The sequence below is a fragment of the Macadamia integrifolia genome, chromosome 7 (assembly GCF_013358625.1).
Source record: "Macadamia integrifolia cultivar HAES 741 chromosome 7, SCU_Mint_v3, whole genome shotgun sequence".
Taxonomy (NCBI): Eukaryota; Viridiplantae; Streptophyta; class Magnoliopsida; order Proteales; family Proteaceae; genus Macadamia; species Macadamia integrifolia.
The window spans coordinates 28,807,742-28,816,066 of record NC_056563.1 but is presented as its reverse complement, the minus strand read 5'-3'; the positions used below and the strand labels follow the sequence as shown (position 1 = coordinate 28,816,066).

The 8,325-nt window shown below is 37.6% G+C and overlaps 1 protein-coding gene across 2 annotated transcripts in view; it reads right to left on the bottom strand.

Moving 5' to 3' along the window:
• The window catches only part of LOC122084530 (MLO-like protein 11), a 32,436-nt gene that overhangs the window by 10,030 nt on the left and 14,081 nt on the right, over nucleotides 1-8,325 (bottom strand). The gene's annotated exons all lie outside the window — the stretch shown is intronic.

The following is an 8,325-nucleotide window of genomic DNA, read 5'->3' as shown; positions in this document are numbered from 1 at the left end:
CTCATTTCCTCTTCTGACTACCTTTTCTTTTTTAATTTAGGATTTAATTTCAGTCATTACATTATTCCCCAAGGTTCATGGCTAGTGTATGTGTTGGCTTTGCCCCTCCTAGCCATAGAACCATCAATTTATTGCTTTTATTTTAATTGTCTCCCTTTCCCTAAAGCCAAGTAGAGTAACCTTGTAAGAGTGACTCTCTGGTCAAGTAGGGAAGCTCATATTATAATGCATCCCTCGGGCTAAGTAGAGAAACCTACTTGTGAGTCTCTCTCTAGCTTTTTCCCCTTTCTTTTACTTTATTTTTATTTCAGCATTTTTTTCCTTTATTTATTTATTTATTATTTTTTTTTAATTGCGTGGGTTGTTTATTTTCAGTTGTTTATTTATTTAATTTTAATTGCGTGGCTTGCTTCTTTAAATTCTTAGATGACGAATGGTTAGGACGGTAATTAGAATTAGATCACAACTATTAATCGGCTCACTTTCGCATTATTAAAAGAGATAAAAAAAATAAAGTGGCTGCTCTCCCTGTGTTTGACCCGTAGTTACACTGATCCGTACACTTGCGATTACATTTTAAATCTCAAACACACACCAACCATACACACGACGACCACACTAGCGGTAAAACCTTGGCATCACCGGATCTGTCATATAACTCCATATAATTTATATCATAATCGTAGAATGCCAAATGTAGCATATTATCATCGTATTTGAGCAATTACAATTAAACATATAATTCTAAGCATGTGAGTAATTTAATAATAATAAACATTCCAAAAATGAACATAGTCCATCCCTCACCTGGTTTTTGTTCGATGTGCTAGGGTTCAAGTACGACCACCGGTCGATCAACTCAATTCTGACTTCGGGGTTCGTGTGCATCACTATCCTAGGCACAAAGGGAACCGAACATCAATACTTGTCGGGAACATCAAGAGGGGCCCACATGGGTCACCCCCAAAGGGTACAGACAATATCCATCAATGACAGTAATGTCATCGGAAACACCTATCGAAAATAGGATTTTTCCACAGGAAATATTAGTCCTATTTCTGGTGAAACTGATAGAGAGCTCCTAAGACTCTGAGGTTCACCGGAAATATGCCACCAGAAGCAGGTCCAGTGTTTTCGGTGGCTTGCTTCCGGTGGCAGAATAGAACTGCCACTCAAATTGGGGCTTTTCAGCTTAGACCCGATCGCCGGCATTTATTCTATGGAGTTTGTAAGGAATGGTCCTACCATCATTCTAAGCCAATAAAATCTCAATTCCACCAAGCCATTTGGAAGATACGTCGATCGAATGATCAAAATCCTAGTTGGTCATTTGGCACTACTTGTTGCCAGAGCTCACTGGGCTTGGTTCGAGCTCGGCAATAGCACCGGGAGGGTAGAACATACGTTCCACGACCTCCACATGGTTTGTACACTAAGATTCCATCTAAACCAAGCTTTTTCTAGTTCAAAATGAAGAGAGAGAGTGGTGGAAGAGAATGAACCTACCTCCGATAATGATTCCGACAACTAAGCGGCCGCCGGCACCAAGGTAAGCCTTCTCCTTCTTCTTTTTCCTCTTCTTCTTCTTTCTTCCGCTCCTCTTTCTCTCTTCCCTTACATTGGACACAATAGAAATGAGGAAATGAAATCCTCATTTCTTTGTTAAGTGTTAAATGGGACCTTAGGGTCTGTTTGGTTGGACCCTATTCGGACCGATCGGGTTATTATAACTTTCGGAGCCCGAAGACCCGACCACTTACATCTGAAATGCTTTCACGTCACAAGAAAAATGTGAGGGATGATTTGGGATCATCAGATACTGTTTAATATGTGAGTGGCTGGACCCATGGGCATCGACACCATGATAGTAGCTTGTTAGGCTCACCGAAAATAGCCCACCGGATTCAGGTCCTATGGATCCGATGGCTTATTTCTGGTGGTCAAGACAGCGTTTGTTGTCCAATAGCTGGTCTTGCACAGGTGGTTGCCCTCGGTCGTGCTCAGGGTCTTTCGGCAACTTCAGTACATGCAAGGATTCATATTTGAGGAGTCGGGTCACTTACCATCTGGTATCGGAAGGTATGAATCCCATCCAGTTAGACTGGTACGCGATGCACGAACACTTTAGGTCATCTCTCCCCCTTTGGCAATGGGCGGCCGCAAGCCAAAACCCGATCATGCTTCATATCTCTAGCCCGACACCTATCACAATGGTTCAAATTAAACTGAGTCAGGACATAGGTGTAACACTAGGGACATGTTCTAGCTTCATTTCTTATTTCTCTTTTCTTTGAAATCGTTCTCAAATTGAGGGTTTTATAACTATATGGATGATTTATGCGTAAGGGATGTTCTCCCACCTCAATTAACTTAGATTAAGTATAATCAATGGTTGGTTAAGGTGGGTTTACACAATGCACCCAAATTTCCCCAAAGTTCCAGTCGCGACTAAGCTAAATTAGGGAATTTCGGTTAAGGTTTTATGTGGTGACCACTATTGGCTAATGTGGTTACCCCAATCCACTATACCCATTTTTAATTTGATTTTTTTCATCCCAATTTTGGGTTTGAATGGTGGGGTATAGAGGGTTTGGGAAAACCCACAATTTCTAAAGTTTAGTTACCCAAATTGGGGATTTCACTAGGGAGAGTTCATTAACTCAAATTGATCCATCTATCTTGTTAGAATGGGTCTCTTACACTAAACCCCTCTCCCAACATAGTTTTGACAAGTGAGAAGGTGGGTTTTAGTAAATTTCCCCATTTCTATGTTTTGTGTTGCTCAAATTGGGGGTTTTTTTATGGGGCTTCCTATAGAGGAGGTTTATGCACCCAATGTGAGTGGAAAAACTTACTAGCTAGTTCTCCACACCGAATCCCCAAACCAATTCATACATAGAGCATGTGGGTATGGAGATTCGATTGTGGCGATTCTCCACTAGCTCCATGGAGAGGGAAAAAGGAAGGAGAGCGAGGCATGTGTGTGTGGAGAGGAGTGGAGAAAACGTCTTACCTTCCTTTGTAGGAGAACCTTGCTTCCTCCCTTGCTCTTCTCCTCCTTCTTCTTCTTCTTCTCCTTTCTCCCTTCTCTTGCTTTTAGTTTGGTAGAAATGAAAGGAATGGGCAAAGACTTCTATTTATGTAGTCACTGAAGTTGCTTTAGGCTTGTTTGGAAAAATAATGGGTTTTCATTTATTACTTGATTAATCCATCATTTGATGCTAATGGACCCACTTTGGGGTGTCCCACTATATTAAACCATTCCCTAATATGTTGTCCCAACTACTGGGAGTGGTTTGAGGTGCACGGGTGCGAGGACGCAGGTCCCATGGCCAAATAACCCGGTTTTCGTCAGTATATCTCACTTGAGGTGTATATCAGTGAAGGCCGAATTGGTTCCCTATAGGTGGGAATGGATCCTTATGTTGAGTGGGGCCTTCCCAAGATGTTTCCAGTGTATAGGCCCCACCTCTTGCTATATTCTACTATTAAGGCTCGGGGATTTTCTCTTCAATGACAGAGTATTTACCCTAGCCCCCTCAATGGTTTGTCGCCCTTCCATGTAATAAGCTGGGCAAATCCACAATTATTAGTGATTGTCACCCGGGTTGTATTACCTATGTCCAAAAATTTAAATTAACCTAGGATTTTGGGCATGGGTATAACAATAATTCAGAGTAATCAGGAGATCTCATTACATAAATCTTGTGCAATCCACTCTTTGAAAGACTTGGTAATTTCAAAATTGTTGAGATTACTCTTCATCTCTTCAAGGGAAAAAAATCCTTCAAGAAGTATGGATGAAAGTGCAGGAAAAGCAGATAAAGTTAAATATTGATGGCAACTCAAATGGTAACCCAAGTCGTATTGGAGCTGGTGGGGTTTTCTGATCATATCGGTTGGTGCCTTGTTAGTTTATTTAAATATTTAGGAGTATTCTCAAGTTTTACAAAATTGGAGGCTTTCATAGAAGGTGTCTTCTTAGCCAAAGATTATAATTTTTCCAAAGTCTGGATTAAATGTGATTTTTCCTCTATTGTTTTCAGTATTATTGGTCCCCCAATTCCTTGGCACATTAGACAAAAATGGTTGGCGGCAAAAACATATTTAGAGAGTATTTCTTTGGTATTAACTCACTGTTATAGAGAAGTAATTGCAGATGTATTGGCCAAAAGTATATAAGTTTCAAAGATCTTCCACATCAAATATGGCCCCTTATATTGCAAATTATTTTTATGGAATGCTCATGAAAGGCCTAAATATAGATTACATTGATTTGTGTAGGCTTTTTTTTCCTTTACAACTTGTTTTCTCTCTCTCTCTCTACTGATGGAGAGTTTGTTTGTAACCGTCCGACTTTGCCTAGATGTTAATCTTGTGCATTTCTCCTATTCTTTTATAATACTTGATTATCTTTAAGTAAAGAAAAGTGGGAATGGAAAATATTCTCTTGTTATGTATAGACTTGTTTACAAGAAAAAAATTTCATGATAAAGAAGTTGGATTGTTGTCAAGCTCAAGTGGTTGAGAATTTTCGAGAAATAGACATAAATTTGTAATGTTGCTACTTGTCAATCAAAGTAATACATTATGATTTGCAAAAACTAACAAGTGTAACAAAAAATCCATAATATTCATGATTTTGTATTTAAGTGGTGGTAATATGTTGTGAAACAGTAATTTAAAGTTCTTGACTAAACAAGAGATTATATTACTAAGATGGTAGAACTACCTATTGTCTAGATAGGTGATAAGGAAAAAGTTTTATACTTAAATAGGGAATTCAAGTTGCATCCTATGGAAAAGATTAGTCCAGACAACTAATTAGGTTAGCCCAAAGGAATAATCTCTTTATTAAGGAATTGATGAAGGATGTATACATGTTGAAAGCATGTGATATAACTTAATGGATTTGATATACAAGTGTGAGTCTATTGAAAATGTTTCCATTGCCACATCCTTATTTATATTCAAATTATTTAAATTTAATTTGCATGGTTTAATAACTAGCCTTAGTAGTCCTTAAGTGTTAATCTAAAATTGGTTATGGTTAGGGATGGGAGTAGACATCTTGTGTATATGGTCAATACATCATGTTTCCTATGAATAGAGATTCCAAGGCACAAGTAAGAGTATACATATGGCGTGTACATTGAACCAGATCATATACTAATTTGACATATGTGTTACTGCTGGATTTTTGGAATGAAATTCTCATCAGTAGTGTACGGTTGTTTCCTTTAATTGAGCGGTCCTTGTTGATGGGGTTATCGATGTGGTTACGCATTGCAAGTTTAGGTAGACTAACTGTTAATGCCTTTTTTATTATATATTGGTGTATTGGATTCGTAATATTTGATCATATATGAAAAAAAAATAAAAAATACATGACATGAAATCCACTGGCCTTATTGGAAGAATATTGAGTAAAGAGAATGTCTATAATGGATTGGACATAAATCCTGTACCATTGGTATTTTTGTAAATTTCTTACAAACTTTTCAAAATTAATATTATTTGTTAATATTTATTTTTGCAAATACTTTTAGAATTTTTTATCTCAAGTCCAATTGGAATTACAGAATAGGTGGAAAATAATAAATCTATAGGCTGGCGTTATAACAATATACACATGCCATAGAGTCTATAATACAATACTGCATCATGGGGAATTGAAGCTTAACATTCTACTTAAATTGGATATTAATTGTTACATCTACTTGGCAACGTATATGGTGGTTTGTCATGCATTGTAAATATAGTATAATTAAGATACATAGCATTTTTTGGGCTAAGAAATCATTAGTATTAAAAAGGAATGAAAAAGAAAAAATAGAATACAAAAACGGATGCAAATAAAAACCACATCAACAGAGAAAGAGACTCCTAGATAGACTTCCCAGCTTTGGCATTGCCATCAGTAGGATAGATTATCCAAAAGAAGCTTTCTAGAAAGATAAGAAAAACAACAAGACTACCAAAAAAAAAATCTTACACGATTGGTGGCGTCTAGTTCTAACTCCATATTTATCAGAGCTGGCCAATAATAGATTGGAGAAGAAATTTCATGCATTGCTACTGACTTTGCAATATAATCCGCGATTGGGTTGGCTTTGCGACAACAGTGAGTAATTTTCCAATCAATTGATTGAAGATAGGAAGATATACCCCACCATCATTGAAGGATATACGAAGGAGTAATCCCTTTAAGCACAAGAGAGACCACTGCCGCTGAGTCGGATTCAATCCATAAATGGGAAATCCCTTGCGCCCTTGCATGTTCCATACCACCTATGAGGGCAAAAAATTCAGCTTCAAAGTTGGTCTTAATTCCAAGATATTCTCTTAAGGAAGCTACCACTGAAGCATTTTCATTTCGAAAGACTCCACCTGCTCCAGCTTTACCAGGATTTCCAAGTATTAAGCTTGACCCATCCCAAGGGAGGAGCACACCAATAGACATCCAGCAAATCCCTTGGTCTTCGATGAATGACTGAGGCACCTATTCTTCTGGCACAGATGAGATCTGAGATGGAAAAGGATCTACCAGTATGAATTAGAGATTGCATACTTATCTCACTCTTTATCATCGCAAAACAATGATTTGTGTTCTTTGATGAATCCTCAAAACGTCTTGCATTTCGTTCCATCCAAACAAAGTATGGAATGAGAACAAATCCACTTAACCACACCCGTTTGAGGTTAATGGTCTTTGGTTTGAACTTCTACCATGAGATAAGGTTTGAGAGAGTTGTGAAAGTTGGCCATTGTAAACCAATGCAATCACAAAATTTATGCCAAAGGGAGAGAGCGTAATTACATTCATAGAAGAGGTGAAAAAAGGACTCTTCAGCTGAACCCCATATATCACACCTAGATGGTAACATAATTTCTCTTTGTATAACTTTCTCATCCAATGGAAGTTTCCCGTGAATAAGTCTCCAACCAAAAGTCTCTTGATGAGGGAGAAGCTTGATCTTCCATACAAGAGAGTGCCAACCCACCTTCATCTTAGACCTCCTCATACCCTCCCAAGCTCAAGAAATTGAAAAATCTCCAAATGAAGTAAGGCGCCACTTACAAAAGTCTTTCTTAGAGGAAAGAGAAATCTGCCTAGCAATGTCAAAGACACTGTTAATAAAAATAGAGTTAACCTGAGGAAAAACCCAATTGTTATCAATGATAAAATCCGAGACTAAGGTTTTCGAGTTGCGACAAAGTGCTGCATCAAGGTTAGACATCTCTAACACTGAAGAAGAACCCAATCATTTGTCTGACCAGAAATGAATTTTTTTCCCCACTTCCTACAGTCCATTGCTCATTTGAAGAGATGAAATCCCACATCTTCTTAATCCCAGCCCAAATAGAAAAAGACTTGTATCATGTTCTCAAAGTACCATCCTCAATCCTTGAAAAAGAGAGCTTTGAGAAATCCACTCATGATAGAATCCTGATTTTTTATTTGCCACACCAGCTTACTCAAGCACACCTTACTTACATCACTCAATTTTCGAATACCTAATCCTCCTTCTTGCTTGGGTTTGCAAACATCTTTCCATTTCACAGCCATTTATCTCACCACATTGATGTCCCCTGACCAAATAAAATTTCTAATCCATTTTTCAACTAAATGGATAGAAGATTCCAGCCACCAATAAATGGCAAAGTTATGCACCGGCATGCCTGACTTCCTACAGAATACTTAGGTGTTGAGATATTTGAAGGAAGAGTCCGTAATTCCCATCTCCTTCCCTTATTGGATAAAAATAAATAAATAAATAAATAAAGGCCTTTCTAAATGGAAAGGGTGGGGCAGGGTGGGGCAGGGTGGGGCTTGTGGAATCCTATCTATCAATTTAACCATGTACATCGTTTTTAATGGTCATAAATTCTTTTCATGATCTAAGATTTTGGATTCTCATATTAGGATGTAAAAGATTGCCAAGAAAAAGATTTTGTAATATTTAATTTCCTAATAATATTAATATATCTTACCTATTTATTTGAGATAAGATTATGATAAGATATGGTTTTAGTCATTGGCTTAAAATAGGAAAGCATAATGACTAGGTTGGAAGGTCCTAGAACTTGAACTAATTGGTCTTTTCATAACTCAAAGATAAATATGGTCTAACCTAAGCAAGGACAATCAATCGATTACTTTTTTCCCCTCATTTGAAAATTCTCTCTCTCTCTCTCTCTCTCTGAGTTCTTGACTCTGGTGATTAGGGTTTTATAAAAATGCTACCAATTGTGAAAGAGTTTGTATTCAAGGAAACGCAAAGTTGTATCTATAGGAAAGATTTACCGTGAAAGAGCTAAGAT